Source organism: Colobus angolensis, unplaced genomic scaffold (assembly GCF_000951035.1).
Source record: "Colobus angolensis palliatus isolate OR3802 unplaced genomic scaffold, Cang.pa_1.0 Scaffold207, whole genome shotgun sequence".
Lineage (NCBI taxonomy): Eukaryota > Metazoa > Chordata > Mammalia > Primates > Cercopithecidae > Colobus > Colobus angolensis.
Window position 1 is genome coordinate 4,926,516 of NW_012115233.1, and position 16,838 is coordinate 4,943,353.

Consider the following 16,838-nt stretch of genomic DNA (forward strand, 5'->3'; position numbering starts at 1 on the left):
ACCTCTTTGGAAAAGCTGAATTTATTTGTATGCCTAACTAAGAACGAGCTAATTGATTCCCATTTTAATATGACAACTCTGCCTTAGCACTATCAATATGTGTCCAAAAAATCTTACAGTGCATGACTAATTGCACTTTGGAATCATATACATTTAATTACATATTTGATTTGAGAGTTTAGCATTTACAATTATTGTCATCTCCCACTTACTGAGCTTCCGTTCTTCCATTCTAATTGTTTTTGTTGCAGACTTTTTTTCTCATGCATAGAAAGGAAAGGCACAATTTCTTTTTTCCATATTTATGTATTATATATTGCTTTAGCATCATGAGCCAGATGTGATAGTATTGACTAGATCAGCTCTCATAATGTACCCTTTGCAGGATAGACTGTGAAAGTATAATTTTGGCAAAATGACTGAAATCTCTGTGAATGATTTTTTCTTTTCGTATATAAACCTAAGCATCCAATAGTGAAAGTTTATACGACTCAAATGGAAAAAGAATTCATGACAAAAGGTGTGATTATTGGCGTAAGACCCTGAAATTCCTTTCTGGGTGAAATAGGCCCTTTCTTCTTTCCGTAAGAGGCTCTGACTGATGAGTTGGCTTTTATCAGGCAATGTATGTCTGATGCAATATCTGTAGATAAAACCACCAGCCCCTATCAAGTCGATCAAATATTTATTGAGCACTTATTATGTTCAAGACACTTTGGGGAACAAAGAAATATAACTCTGGCCTTGCCCTTCAGGCTATTATCAATTGAGATAGAATTTGCACTGCTGCAATCAATTACACAGATGTCTCTCAAGCTAGTGTCTTTGATGCTAGATGGAAATAAGACAAAATGCGCTTAATAATGAGTTACTTTTCTTTGTCAAGTGATTGGCCTGCCATATCATTGAGGTAACTTCACATTTTCTTGCATCTTTTGCAATTAGCACCTTCAGCTGACTCTGCAACCTGTTGAGAAAGAGGGCCCAGGCAGTGTTGTCCTTGGCATCTTACTCAGGTCTTGCTTCCACTGCAGTGAATGCACTCAAATAGCCCTTTATCAACTGAGTCCCCTTGAGACTAAGTATTTAACGTCTCTTGATTTCCAGCCTTAGGAAATAACCTAATTCATTACTCAGCCATTACGTAATTCATTACTGTCATTAGAGATCAGGAGAATTGTGTTACAAGAACTGAAAATACAAGGCAAACCTCACCTCTCTTTGTCCAGCATGATTAACAGACTGTGGACGGGCCCTAATTTGGAGTCCCATTTATGGGATTTGGTTTCATGACATCCTCCAGCTTCTGGTATGAGTTGCAGAAATATTGCTTAACCTGATGGAAAACGGATTACTAGTCAACGTGTTTATCAATACTATGTGTCTGTAGTGGGCTTTGGTGGACTCCTTTATGAGATTGTTGATCTCTCAGCTGAACAGAGCAGTTGGTCAGGAGGGTTATTAAGGGAGAATGCATTATTAAGGGATGGATCACACCTCAGCCAGAGTAGGTGGTTATTCCTACTACCTGCTTGGTTGTCAAATGCATCAATTGGCAATTTGTATTTCTTCAGCTTTCTCTCTGTGTTTTTCCGTCTATCTACCTATTTCTTATGGAAGAGTCACCAAGAGTATGTACCCAGGAGGTGATGGTCAAGAGTATAAAGTTTCAGAATTAACAAATATTATAGTTGCAAAGTGGATATTTTTGGATAATACTGGAAAAATGGAAATATTAGATCATGAAATCAGATATTATCCATGCGTCTGTGTTGACTAAAATAATTATCTTATTATGGTGTTTTGGTTTTCCCATTTGCTTATTGCATGTAATTTTGACACATCTGCCTCAATTAATAAGAAGGGTACGAAATTAAGTAAATTTTACAGAGACATTTTAAAAGAACTCTTTGTTCTAGGAGGAAACTTATCATATTGAAATTTTCTTTGATATAAAATATCAAAAACCATAATTAGATATTTTATTTAAATATTAAGCTTGCAAGTTTGGGAGCAGGGGTGGGAATCCCACTACAGTCAAGTTATTTTGATGTTACTTTTGAGGCTTAGAGTTTATCTTCCATATTTCCAATGAGAATCAATTCCTCAAGTGGAATTTTATGATAAACTGCTGAAAGTAGTATTTACACTGGAAACCCTGACAAGAATGAGTGTCACCGGGAGTAATGAATTCATGATGGAACTAGTTGGGAGTGTGTGACATTTTAAGTGCCTCATCGCTCTGAATTCACTTGGCATTTATTGTAATAGAAATGACCATATTGAATTCATTTGGCATTCATATGGACTTCACATGTATTTATGGAGATGTAACATGGTAATTTAACATTTACTCTACTAAGCATTCTTTAATGGACATTGAAAGACATTGTCATACAATGCTTAATAAAGCCAGTAACTCTAACGTTAATCTATCAAAACAAAGGAAAAACCATTTTGATTCCCAAAGCACCTGAGTAAATTCTTTGGATAAGCCAAAATTATGTATTTACTCCCCCAAATCTGCTTTCTAAATTTTTAAGCCACAAGGTTGACTCTAGGACCAAGACAATAAAGCAGATGTTCAGTTTAGGATTCTTTATATTCTAAAATTGTCTGCAAATACATTAATCTCAGTGTAAAAATATTAGGGGAAGATTTTCTTGGAACATCAGCAGTAAATTTAACACATGGCATGCCTTCAATAGATTTCTCTTTTTCCCCCTTTTAGAGTTCAGTTTGCTCTCTTCAACATAGTCCCAAAAAATACATTTCTGTTTCTTCCTTGAAGAAGAATTATTTTTAGAACAAACACATCATTATTTGGGAACAATCAAAAGATCAAAGGCATAAGAATCTTTGCTGGAAAGTGAAGGAAGACTTCTTCAACCAACCAAAATGACAATCTTTTATTTTTATTCTAAGAACAGAGTTGTTCCAGGACACAGCCTAATGCAAACTCTGCTACTAGTCACTTTCAAAATGTTGTTTAGAATGCCTTGTTTTTATATTTTCTCTTAGTTGCTTTCTTTACACCACTTAAAAGCAGAACCTTTATTACAAACACACCAAAAGGTACCATATAACTAGTGTTCCTGGTTTGAATGTAACCCATGTTCAAGTATGATTGTAGAGTATTAGTTATTTTGACATCAATTTACTGAACACATTTTAATGAGGACCAGAAGGAAGGACAACATTTACTTACTTTCATGATATGTATCCTATCCAGATCTTGTAGGTAATAGCACTTCCAGACTTACTATAGAAAATTCAGTTACTGTAAACATCTTTTAACTCTGCATTGTGAGAGAGTTTTCAAATCTTTGGCATTACCCTGCGTAAACCTCCTCACAACCCAAAGCGATATTTCAAGTGAGGGGATGAATTAGTTTCTTAGGACTGACATAAAAAAGTACCACAAACGGGGTGACTTAAAACAGAAAGTACTTGTCTCACAGCTCTGGAAGCTAGAACTCTGAAATCAAAGTGCTGGCAAGGGCCACGTTACCTTCAGAGTGTCTAGGTGGGGATTCACCCTCATCTCTTTTAGGTTCTGGTAGCCCCAGGTGTTCCTTGGCTTGTAGCTAAATCACTGCAGTCTCTGCCTTGTTCCTCACATGGTGTTCTCCCCATGTCTCTGTCTTCACACGGCGTTTTCTTCTTATATGGACCCCACTCATACTGGAATAGGTCCACTCTAACAGCTTCATCTTAACTTGATTACATGTGCACAGATTCTATTTCCAAATAAAGTCACTTTTGCAGACACTAGGGGTTAGGAGTTGGATGTTTCTTTTAGGGGACACAATTCAACTCCTAAATGGGGATCTCTTGATAGTTCTTAATAGGGTCAATATTTCAATGAATGCCTTTGTTTTTTATAATGATCTTTCCTATGATACAGGGTGAGACAAAAACCAACTTATTTGCCTTTAAGAGCTTGTTTGTTTTCTGCCGTTTGTGCTAGCAACAGTCAGAGAAATGAAACTTTTTTTTTTTTTTTTGTTACAGCAAATTGTTTTTCTCAACCCGTTCTATCTGAAAAAGAACGTTCTCTAGTTACTGCCTCTTTGGTCTAAAGGCATCTCCTTGGTTTCTGTGTTACAGCCTCTGTGTTAATTATAAGTTGCTTTGCTTTACAAATCCAAAATGAATTTTATAGTGGTTGATAAAAGTCAGGATCCTGAGTTCTGATAAAAGTCAGAAACCTGAGTTAGGTTTCTCTTGGTTGCAAGCAAAAGGAATTCACTATGATTAGTATCAAGCAGGTAAGGAAAGGGAAGAAAGAAGATTGTTGGGGTGTGTCTTAGTTCGCTAGGGCTCTTATAACAAAGTGCCACAAACTGGGTGGCTTAGACAAAAGGAATTTCCTGTCAATCTGTTCTGGAGGCTGGAAGTCTAAGGTCAAGGTATAGGTAGGGCTGGTTTCTTCTGAGGGCTGTGAGGGGAATCTGTTCATGCTTCTCTTAGCTTTTGGAGGTTTGCTAGAAACCTTTGGCATTCCTTAGTTGGTAGCTGCATCATCCCAGTCTCTCCCTTCCCTTCACATGCCAGTCTCCCTTGTCTATGTCTACCTCTGAGTCAAAATCTCCCATTTTTTTTGTAAGGACATGGTATGGTTTGGCTGTGTCTCCACCCAAATCTCATCTTGAATTGCAGCTCCCGTACTTCCCATGTGTTATGGGAGGGACTGGTGGGAGATAATTGAATCTTGGGAGTGGTTTCCCCCGTACTGTTCTTGTGGTAGTGAGTCTCATGAGATCTGATGGTTTTATAAGAGGTCTCCCTTTTTGCTTGGTTCTCATTCTTTTTCACTTGCTGCCAAATGGAAGATGTGCCTTTCACTTTCCACCATGATTGTGAGGCCTCTCCAGCCACGTGGAACTGTCCACCATATAAGACGTGACTTTCACCTTCCACCATGATTCTGAGGCCTCTCCAGCCACGTGGACCTGTGAGTCCATTAAGCAGCTTTTTCTTTATAAATTACCCAGTCTCAGATATGTCTTTATCAGCAGTGTGAAAATGGACTAATACAGGATACCAGTGATAGTGGATTAAGGTCTACCCATGACCCTATTTTAACTTGATTACCTCTGTAAAGACCCTATCTCCAAATAAAGTCACTGAGAGTTAGAACTCCCACATATCTTTTTTGTTGGTGGTGGTAGGGGGTGGGCAGTAAAACCCACAGCAGTGAGAGAGTTGTATGCACATGGACACAAAGGAGCATCTGATCATAAAAAGAAGGAAACCAAACCTGTCTGGGCACTGCAATATGTGAATCTGGAACTCTCCAACTGATATACTTCAGCTTAGATGTTGCCCGTCACCATATTTCTGTGTCCTGAATTTCACATCCTCAAGAATAATTTTATTGGTCCAGTTCAGCTCAGATACCTTCCCTCGGCTCACTCTTAAATGGCCAGGGAATGATGGCATAGGTCAGAATGGCCATGTTTTGGGGGGTGTGCAAGTGTGTGTGCTTGTGTACATGTGTGAGGATTTTGTCCCCTACAAAAGTCAGTGGAATCATTGTGAGACTGTAAGCCGGCAAGGAGGGTATCTCCTTCTGCCACATCCCTCACCCCATCCCAGTCTCTGGAGAGGAAAGACTGCCTGTGCTCTCAAAGAAGAAGTGGCTTTTCATTGATTCAGAAACAAACATCATTGTTTTTTTTTCCGAGATGGAGTCTCGCTCTGTCGCCCAGGCTGGAGTACAGTGGCACAATCTCAGTTCACTGCAAGATCCGCCTCCCGGGTTCATGCCATTCTCCTGCCTCAACCTCCTGAGTAGCTGGGACTACAGGTGCCCACCACCACGCCCAGCTAATTTTTTTGTATTTTTAGTAGAGATGGGGTTTCACTGTGTTAGCCGAGATGGTCTCGATCTTTCCATGTCCTGACCTCATGATCCACCTGCCTCACCCTCCCAAAGTGCTGGGATTACAAGTGAGCCACCATGCCTGGCCAACAAATATCAATTGATATCTGCTTCCTACAAGTTGTTCTATCCTGAGCTGGAGGTATAGATACAAGCAGTGGGTCCTGATATTCAGCTCTTTGCATGGGTAAGACTGAAGTAGGAAAGGATTTTTTCATCTCCTCCCAAGCCCAGGACACAGCTCACCATGAGGGCGTTGGGTACGCTGGCAAGCATCATGTAAAAGAACCACATTTACGTTCTTATGCGAGACCACTGCATGAGCTCAGTCCATGGCAATGAGTCCTATTTTGTTGAGATGCCCAAGCAGAAGTTTCCTTACTGCCAGCATCCACAGGGCTGCCATGTGCTCCCCACGACTCTTCCAGGCTTGACTCAAGTGCAGGGAGGCCCAGGGAACTCCAAAGGGAGGGTCTATTCATCATGGACCCAGGCTTGCTCTGATGTCCATAACTGTCTCCCCCTGGGGATTTTGATGAATATTCAAGGATGTAAATTCACGCACTGGCTCACGTATCGTACACTCGTGGGAACCAGGAGGCTCAGTCTGTCTTCCTAAGTGTTCCATTTCCTTCTCAGGAGCCACAGAGCTGCCACAAAGAGATGAGGCCCATAAACCACTGCATGTGTTTGTTGGTCATTTTTCTTTAGTGTGAGGTTTACAAGACTCCCTCCCAACAGGGTCATCATCTCAACACACGTCACTTGGCTGTACACTTCACTGGAACATTGTGTTGTGCTGGGGCTGAATTAAATGTACAATTACTGCACATTTTCTCGAAAGGAGTTTTGACAATGATAAATGCGTAGACATTTTTCCACACTCAGACAACCTGATTCCTTGCCCATCAAGTGGCTCAGGATTCACTTTGAAGAACTGGTCTCTTGTAAACAGGAGAACGTGGGTGCTGCCTGAGAAGCTCATGGGCCTGAGTTCAAATGCCACTTGTACCTATCATGTACCATCTGAGCGTGGGCAGCTTTCTTACTCCTGCTGGCCCGAGTTTTCAATGAATAATCATTGCACCTCTGAAAAACCTCATTGGCTATGGTATTTCTACTATGCAAAGCTGAGACAACACTTGAAAAGTAATTACCACAGTCCCTGGTTAATACTAGGCTTTCAATGAGCTTTGGTCAGCATTCAGGCAGGTAAGTTATCCTCTTGCCTAGAGCAGTGATGGCTCTAATATGAGTTCAGATCCCTACAATAGGAGAAACAGTGCTTGTTGCTATTCACAAAGCAGAGAGTAACCATAACTTTTCTTCAGATCCTTGAATATAATAACAGTAGCTAATATCTGTTTACTTATTACATGCTAGGCCGTGTAGTCAATTTTCTGTGGATCAGATGATTCAATTGTCATACAAACCCTGTGAACTTTTTGGTATTTATTTTACATGTTAGGAATCCTGGTGGGCCAACTGTAGCCCACTGGCCCCTCCAGATCCACTGTCCACCGTTCTTTACTCTCTGGTGCCACAAGATGCTGATCTGTATGAAGCCTTAGGAAGGAAACCAGGAGACCTGACACCCTGTCTTGTTCTCCCTCCACCTCTGATTCCTCACTAGTGCTTCTAATTTGCTGAAGCCAGCTGGAAACCAGAAGACAAGGCTGCCAGGTGCTCTGCCCAAGGACAGAGCAGGGTATAGAAGGGAGAGTAAATTCAGAGGGCTAAGCAAATGTACCCAGCACATCTGCTTGTGAACATACTGCCAGCAAGTGCCATTTGTTTTAAGCAATAGAGAATTAGATATCCCCCTTGCTGTACTCTTCCAAACTGCTTATTTCTTTCTCCTTTTTCCTCATAGACTATGATCTCTTGATATTATAGCAGGAAACCTGGCGTGGGCTAGCATCTTAGTGTAATCCAGCCTCTCTTAGATTTGTGGATATTTCACTGTGAAAAGGTCAAGATAAAAAATACATTACTAAATATCCATTTATCCTTTATTTTTTTGTCATATACAGAAAGGTTATTGCCAAATATGGCCATAAAGATTTTATTGCTCCAATTTTTATAGCAAAAGCAGACATACTTCTTAATGAATTTTGGTTTATTAGATCAGCAATGGCCAACATGGAGTTTCTGGGTCTTAGGAGACCCTGATTGTGGCAATGAAGGTCTGCAAGCTATTTTAAATATTTCAGAAAATCTAATCTAATCTTACTTTTACAAGCGAGAAAGCTTCACAAACAAAAACATCAAGATGTTTTGCTTTTGACTGAAGTGATATTAGCTCTGCATGGTGAACTTAGTAATTTAATTCTGATCAGCAGCTCTGATTGGCAGTTATACGTGCCTTTGATTAATAAAACATGGATGAGAAAATAAATTATTACTTAATCTGTGCAGTTTGCTAGATAAAGTCTTTGAAAACCTGGAGTCAATTGGATGGAAAATAATGAACTGGGTGCTCAGTGGTGAAATAATAAGCACAATACCAGCTTGGCATGTCTCACATATGTAGGAAAGCCAAGACAGGCTTCCAGATGGGCCGAGATCTGATAAATAATTCCAGTCAATTATTTATTTTTAGTAATAACAATAATAATAATAATGATGATAATAGGTAACATTTATTAAGTGGCCAGACACAGTGCTGAAACGCTCTCCATGTAGTATTTTATTTCTTCCTTCCAATAGACCTAAGAGGAAGGCACACTGATTATCCCTTATTTCAGGTTGGTCTCCTTCAGAATCAGACTCAGACATTTATGTGCTCAGGTAGTTTATTTGGGAGGTAATGCCAAGAAGCACTGGTACGGAATGAAGAAAGTTAGCTGGGGAAAGCAAGGAAGCCAACACCAGGATGCATTGAAAGGCGGGTTTTCTCTGTGGGCACCTGGGATGCCACCTGGGATGCATATCTGGGGATAGGGTAGAACACACCTTTGAGTTGTAACACACAGTCAGCGAGGAAGCTGAGTATTGCTCCTCTGACTCCTGTTTGTAATTAGTTCAGAGCTGCTTTCAGGGAAGTCAACTTCCTGGAACTTCCAGTTCACCCTGTGGAAAGGAAAGACCCAAGTATGTTCCGGTGGCTACAGAAAGCCCTCAGGTACAGAGATACAGGGGCTTCCAGAAAGCCACTGGTGACGCACAAGGATTTGAATACACACCAACAGCACCTGCTGCACTTCTGTCCTACAAGAGAGGAAGCCAGGACTTCACGAGTTGAAATAACTGATCCAGAGTCACCAAGCGCTTGTGATGGTGTACTCTTCCAAAGAATTTTTTTGCTGCCTATGTCTGAAGGCTACCAATGTCCAATAATGTACCAAATGAGCCCTTGTTCTTAGAGTTTTTTTTAAACAACAGCTTTATTGAGATATAATTCACATACCATTCTATTCACTCCTTTAAAGTGTACAACTCCATGGTTTTCAGTCTATTCACAGAATTGTGCAACCATCGCCACAATGAATTTTAGAGTTTCTTTTTAAATCTCCTGAAAAAAAACACACTATCCCTGAGTCATACCTCATTTTCTACCATTACATCCTCAGCTCCTGGCGGCCAAAAAATCTCATTCTCTGTCTCATTCCCTTTTATGAACATTTTATAGAAACTGAATATGATATTTGATCTTTTGTGCCTGCCTTCTTTCACTTAGGCTAGTGTTTTAAAGGTTCATCCCTGTCGTAGCATGCATCAGTACTTCAGTCTTTGCATTGCCAAATAATACTCCATTGCGTGGATATGTAACATTTGTTTATCCATTCATTGTTCGATGGACATTTTAGTTGTTTCCACTTTTAGGCGATTTTGAATAATGTTGCTATGAAATGTGCCTGTAAGCTTTGGTGTGGATGTGCATCTACCCAGGAGTAGAATTGCTAGGTTATCAGCAACTGTATTTTAACCTTTTGAGGAACTGCCAGATTCTTTTTCCAAGCAGTCTTAGAGTTTATTGATGATTTTAATTTGCTGTTTCATTAAGCAAGATGCCTGCCTCACACGGTTTGGCAAAGGAGAAAAATCACCATCAGGCACTTGAAAACATAGATTTCCAGAATCCCTAAAACATTCAAGAAGGATGTTATCAGTACATTATCAGAGTCGAGTAGATCCTGGATTTTAATGCCTGTACTTGCTTTTTACTTATAAATGATTAATACTTTCGCTTTATAATTATCCATTTAGTTTATGATTATGGGTTGTCTGGTTAACCCTACTGGGTGTAGTGATGCATGCTTTCATCAAAAACATTTTTGGCCTGCAGTTTCTAAGTAGCTAGATTTTAAAGCATATACAGGTGGCAGTTCATTCAACATGCATTCGTTTTTGTTTTTATTTGGCACCTGCTGTGAGTCAGTCACTGTATTAGGTGCTGTGAATAAAGTGGGGGGACAAAAACCAGATACAATTGCATTAGAGAAAAATAAACTTTGAAGGAAACTGCACCAGAAGACACAGCATTTAGTCATTGCTGGGATTCTCTCCATCACAAGCAGCTACTGCATTCGTATCATTCACCCTGAATCTAAGGCAAGCTCTGCTCACAAATGCCACACAAGAAAGAAGTGGAAAACATCTTCTCCAGGAGGGGCTTGCAGTGTAAATATAGAGACAAAGAATGCCTTAGGTGTGTCCTCCACCTGGCATAATCAAATACTACTATGAAATATGCAAGAGTCTGTGTCATCACTGACATTCAGTCTTGGATTTATTCTTTTTTTTAACTCTGTGTACTAGACACTGCCTCTTGGATGTCCCACAGCTCATCAGACTACACAAGTGCAAAGTTAAACTCAATCTCCCCACGAACCTCCACCCTCAACCCAGCCCCAAACTTTTTTTCCACTGTATGCTTTTTATTTTAGCAAATCAAGGGTGCTACTCACCGTGCTGTTGCCAAAACCACAAACATGGGCATGATTCTTGGTATTTCTGCAGGCTTCTCTCACCTATCCACCAGTCAGGCAGGTCTTCATCATTTAACCTTCTACTTCTCTCTGACAGATTTGCTTCTCTCTGTCCTCATCTTCACCCTAGATCTAAACCACCATTATCTCTTGCTTGCAAACTTTTCTTCCTAATTCTAGTCTTTAGTCTCTAATTTCTGCTCCAAATGGCAGCTGAAGGATTATTTTCAAGCTCAGATGTATCCTGTCACACCCTTTGGAACTCCTCATGGATCATCCTTATCCCCAGGTTTAAGTCCATTTTCTTTAACACATCAGAGCCTTACTCCAAATGGCAGCTAAAGGATTATTTTCAAGCTCAGGTGTATCCTGCCACACCCTTTGGAACTCCTCTTGGATCATCATTACCCCCAGGTTTAAGTCCATTTTCTTTAACACAGCAGAGCCTGTCCTTCATGACCCAGCCCCTGATGACTTCTCTGATTTCATCTTTACCCAATCCCTTACCAGATGCTTATGTTGAGCAGAGCCAAGTCAAATTTCTTACTAACCCTAGAATGTGGCAGGTTCTTTCACACTGGAAAGTTTTCATAGAATGAGCTTTAAAAAGTACTTTTTCAATAGCTCGTGTCTCAGTGGATTTCTATTAATTAGGATATGGGTTTGGATGCCATAGTGAAGATTCAAATGTCAGTGGCTTCAATAAGATAGATGCATATTACTCTCTCAAGTGATGATTCAGGCAGGAGCAGTTCTAGATTGACGTGGTGGCCCCACTGTGTCACTTAGAGACAAAATGGAGGCAGGGGTGGAGAGACATAAATCTGTCTGAGAGATGTGTAGGAAGCTGAATCTTTAAAACCTTTGAAACGTGGTTTCCCTCTTGTTTTGTGGCATTTTTGGAATATAGCCTGTGTCCTCATGGCCCCAGGCAACTCACCACCACATCCACATCTTATTCCAGTCAGTGGGAAAGGGGAAAGGGGAACCATATCCCTTCTCTTGAAATACACAAGTGGAAAGTTGCATCTACCACCTCTCCTCATATCTTCTTGGCCAACTGTTGACCATATGATGAAATCTAGCTGCAAGGAAAATCAGGAGATACTGGTCTTTCTTTGGGGGACAAACAGAAGTTTCTGGTAATTATTTTACGTAAAACTAATCCAAAGAAATAAGTACATTTTCCTTCCAGACATGGCAATCCTGGCAGGGTTGGGGGCACTGGAATCACACCACTTTTTGCTAACTAAACAAATTTTCAAGTTAACAATGTCAGATATTGGAAATTCAAGGTAGATAAAGGCCACTAGTATGTTGGCAATAGCATGCCCTCTTTACAAATAAAAATTTAGAGAAGTCATGGGCCTCCCGAGTACCCATATCATGTACATGCCCTCCCTGCTATCTTCTGAATCCACCCTCTGTGCTGAATAAATGTGCAGGGCAGTATACTTTAGTGATTAGGAACAGCAGCTTTGGACTTAGAAAGGTCTGTGTGCGTAATCACTTATTAATGTGATATTTACAAATTCCCTAAGTTTCCTGAGCTTTATTTTCCTACAAGGATGTTATATGCATTAAGTGGGATAGTATCTAGAAATTGCCTAGGAAATGCCTGGCCGATGATGAGCATTTAATAAATGATCTCTAGTATTAGTTACTACAATTAATATTTCTTAAACTGTTTCCACTATGACCAGTTATTGCTTCTTTTGGAGACACGATAGCTGGAAAATGTGCACTCATAATTTTGTCAATATTTATTTCTTCATAAGGCAAGACAAAAGGAGTCCTGTGGAAGACTCCTCTTCACTTTGTTCTTAATCTACCTGGCCTAAGATATCCACACTTGTCTGAGAGGTGGCAGAGGTGGATGAGGGGCCACAGCTCTGTCTTTCTCTTAGTAAACTCACAGATTAGTAACTGAGTACTCAGAATCTGCTGTGTGCCATACCTAACCTAAAATCCCAATTCTACCCATTTCTGGCTGTCAGACCTTGGAAAAGATTCTTGACCTCTCTTAGCACCAACCTCTGCTTCTAAAAATGACAATAACTTGAATACGTACTTAACAATTTTCCTGGGAGGAATAGCTGAGACGCTTCGCGTAAAAGTACTTAAAAGAGTATCTGATATATCGTTCATGCTTGATAAATATGAGCTGACTTAAATTCCCCCATTTAAGCATGAATTTCAGCAGAGGCAGTAGGGATAGAAAGGAGAGGCTGCAGTGAAGAAAAATTTAGAAGGCATAATGGAAAGGGCCTAGTGATGGTCCAGTGTCAGGGAGATGGCCTGGATAGAAATGTAGCAAATTATCCTCAACAATTTGATGATTTCATAGAATGGTTCACCAAGATGGAAAATGCAGTGGGGGAGGAGAGGGCTTGAGAGGAAGACAATGAGTACAATGTTAGGTGTGGTCAAGTTGAGTGGTCAAGGGATTCACACATGGAAATACTAAACAGGCATCAGATAGCCAGGTCTGAAGCTCTGTAGAGAAGTCTAAGTTCAAAACATCCGTTTAGGAGTCACTTGACCCAAGAGTCACCAGCCACAGGTCACAGGCTCCATTGTCTTCAGGGACAAGTAGCAGTCAGGTGAAAAGCAGAAAGGAGAGACAGTTAACTTGGGGCCAACAATGCAATGCATGCCCTGCCTGAAGGCCTTCAAGTGCATTCACCTGGGTGAGTGAGCACATCTTAGGTGTATTCACCCTGAGGTATGAATGGAACCTTCCGCCTGGGAAGATGTTAAAGTGGTTATGAACCAATGAAATCTACCCCCAAGGTTTTCCTGGTGCAAAAAGAAAAGACTGAAGATCAAATGTACAGTGTTCCTCAGTGTTGCTGAAGTCTACATCAGACAGTATTTTGGCGAGGTACAAGGCTTCCCCAGCAGTGTTCATGATCTGACAGCTGTAACCAATACCTGACATTCCCCTTTTGGATATAAATAATTATCTTTCACAGTTATGGCACATACACAACAAGAAAATTTCCCCTGTTATTTGGAAAGCCTCTGCTTTACAATTCATGTTTACCTTCCAAATCTTTTCTGCATTTCAAAATCATGTTTTGTTTAAAAAGATGACAGACACAGGAAAGCATTGGTGATGGCAATATAATTAAAGGACATTCATTTCACTCAAACTTGCATGGTGATTTTTGAGGCGGGGGGTGGGGGGGCACTGGGAAATGATGTTTTGCCTCCTGCATTAGTTTTCTGTTTCTTCTGTAACAATTTACAACAAACTTTGTGGCTTAAAGCAACCCATGTATGTCTGGATGCCTTTGGTTCCTTTCTGAGGCCCAAGGGCAGAATTTACTTTCTTCCCTCTCCCAGTTTCTAGGGGCTCACAGCCCCTTCCTTCATCTTCAAAGCCACAAAAGTTGCATCTCTCCAGCCATTTTCTGAGTAGTTACATCTCCTTTGCACTCTTTTCCACCTGTGTGTCGACTTTTCGGGACCCTTGTGATTGCATTGTGTTCACCTGGGTAAGTTAGGGGCCTCTTCTTATGTTAAGGTCAGCTGATTAACCCGTATTCCACCTGGAAAGGTTCTATTTGCTATGTAAGTTTGTAAGTTCTTTTATATCTCTGAGTAGTATTGCATGGCATGGATGTACCACACGATTGTTGTTGTTGTTTTTAACTATCTAGTTGCTGAAAGACATCTGGTTTGCTTCCAGTTTTAGCATTTATGAGTAAGGCAGCTATGCACAATTGTGTACGGATTTTTCTTTTAATGGAAGTTTTCTTTCTCTGAGATGAATTCGCCCAAAAGTGCAATGTCTGGGTTATATAATTGCATGTTTTGTTTGACTTAAGAAAGAAAACATTGCTAAACTGTTTTCCAGAGTGGCTATACCATTTTAGATTCTATTGAAGAGTTTTGAGCAGTAAGGTGATTCAATCCTATGTATGTTTCAAAAGCATTCTCTGGATGATGGATCAAGAATGCCAGTAGGGAGGGCAAGTTCAGGAGCAGGGAGATCAGAAGGGAGCCTCTGCCGTGGTTCAGGTGAAAGATGAGAGAGAGAGAGTCATAGCATGGGTGGGTATGGTTGAGATGATGAGAAGCAGTAGGATAAGGGACATATATTGATGATATAATTGACGGTTGCTGCTGAATTGTTTGTGGAAATTGGGAGAAAGGATTCAAGGAGGATTTCTATGGTTTGGGCTTGAGGATGGTGGTTCGTGGTGTACCTATTTGTCTTGATAATGGGAGGACAGGTATGGGAGATGACATGGGAAAGAGATGAGTGCCTGTTAAATTCTACAGTGGAATCCTTGGGTGGGTGTTTAGAAATAAGTCTGGAGCCAAGGGGAGATGTGGGAAGCTGGAGAGAAAGTGAAAAAGGACAATGTCTATAAATATGCCCAGTGAAAAGCATGGCATAATCACAGGCAAAAGCTATCCACTCAATCTCAAGAATGATCTTTTTCACCTTCTGGGCTTCACAAAATGGCACCTTGAGTTTCCATTTCAATATAGCAGGTACAGTAACCACAAGAATGTGCAAAGCAGAAACAAAGAGCAGTGCACACCCAAGTCTCACAGAGGCTCATTTCTGATATGTTTTAGGGAACTTCTTTGTATAAGGACATCATAGAGAAGGTTTTGTCTTTCATTTGTCCATAGCAAGGTCGTAATGTTTCTTTAATCTTTTTAAAAAATAATCATTGTTAACACAAACAAGTCTATTGTGATTTTTAATTCTAGGAAGAATTCCATACAAATCGTTTTTAGTACACATGTTTCTGTTTTGTATTGTGATTTGGAGGGTTAAAAAGGGTAATACAAAATATGAATAGTTTTTTCATTGCTGGAACGTTCCACATTGGATTCTGCCTTGGCAATGACTCCCGTGAGCTACAGTTGAGGCCAAAGCAGATGCTCCGTTTCTATGGATCTATTGATAGCCACATGACTCCGCAACTGCCGCTGCCTCCCCACACCCCCTGAGCTGTCGCCAGCACAGAGCAGCTGAATCCAACTCAGGCTTCATCCCGGCTCACATTCCACCTTCCCCTCAAGGACACCAAGGCCCAGAGATGAAATGGGACTTCCCACCACAAGTCAATGAGGAGACGGGTTGGCCAGGCCTAACATCCAGGCCTTTGGCTTACAGCTGCCCTTCTTTTTCCCAGGTGTCCACCTCAGAGGCCATCCTTGGAAAAGGAAACGTCACTAACCTATGGTTCTGAGGAAGCGGAGAAGAGAAAGGAAGTAACATGTTCTTTTCTTTAGGCTTCTTTCCACTGAGTAAATCTTCTCAATACATAATAAAATGAAGGCCCCAAATGATTTGCAAAAGAGTTGAAATGAGCTTGCTGCAATTGAACAAACTGTTATGAAGCCCCTACTGTCTTTATCAGCAATTCACAGTCTTTTGTCCGTAAGAATAAGCAGGGGACTTAAAAAAAACAAAAACTACTGATACTTGGGCCTTACCCCAGACTAACTAAATTAGATACTCTAGGATAGACTCTGTTCTCAGTATTTTCCAAAGTTACCCATGCTAGTCCAACATACAGCCAGGAATGAGAACAAACTGTTCTATAGTACTGTGCTAATTGATCTTGTCTTTGGTTCTCGACTGGGGGTGATTTTGCCTCTGCAGAGGATAAAAGGCAAAGTCTAGAGACTTTTGGTTGTCACAGCTGGGATGGGGGGGCTGCCATTGCCATCTAGTGGGTAGAGATCAGTGATGCTTTTCAGCCTCCTGCAATGCACTAGACAGCCTCCACCACAAAGAATTATCTGGCCCCAAACATCAATAGTGCCAAGGTAGAGAAACCCTAGTTTAATGGAAGCCCTGGGAAACACCCCTTTCCTGGGTGTAAATCCATGGTAAAATAACATGGATGCTATGACATGTGGCCCGCTGGAAGACATCCATGTCAAATCCCAGGGACCAGTGAATGTGAGCTTATTTGGAATCAGTCTTTGCAGAGGTAATTAAGTTGAGGATCTTGAGATCAAATAATCCTGGATTATCTGAGTGTATC

The 16,838-nt window shown here is 40.7% G+C and overlaps 1 protein-coding gene and 1 long non-coding RNA gene across 6 annotated transcripts in view; one reads left to right on the forward strand and one right to left on the reverse strand.

Annotated features, from left to right (window-relative positions):
• The window catches only part of CDH13 (cadherin 13), a 1,192,767-nt gene that overhangs the window by 321,420 nt on the left and 854,509 nt on the right, over positions 1–16,838 (forward strand). The gene's annotated exons all lie outside the window — the stretch shown is intronic.
• LOC105511948 overlaps positions 7,882–16,838 on the reverse strand; it is a 36,565-nt gene continuing 27,608 nt past the window's right edge. The window contains exons 2-3 of the long non-coding RNA XR_001001795.1: positions 9,297–9,401; positions 7,882–9,097 (exon numbers count right to left, since the gene is read on the reverse strand). This is a non-coding gene — a long non-coding RNA (uncharacterized LOC105511948). The remainder of the gene's footprint in view (positions 9,098–9,296; positions 9,402–16,838) is intronic.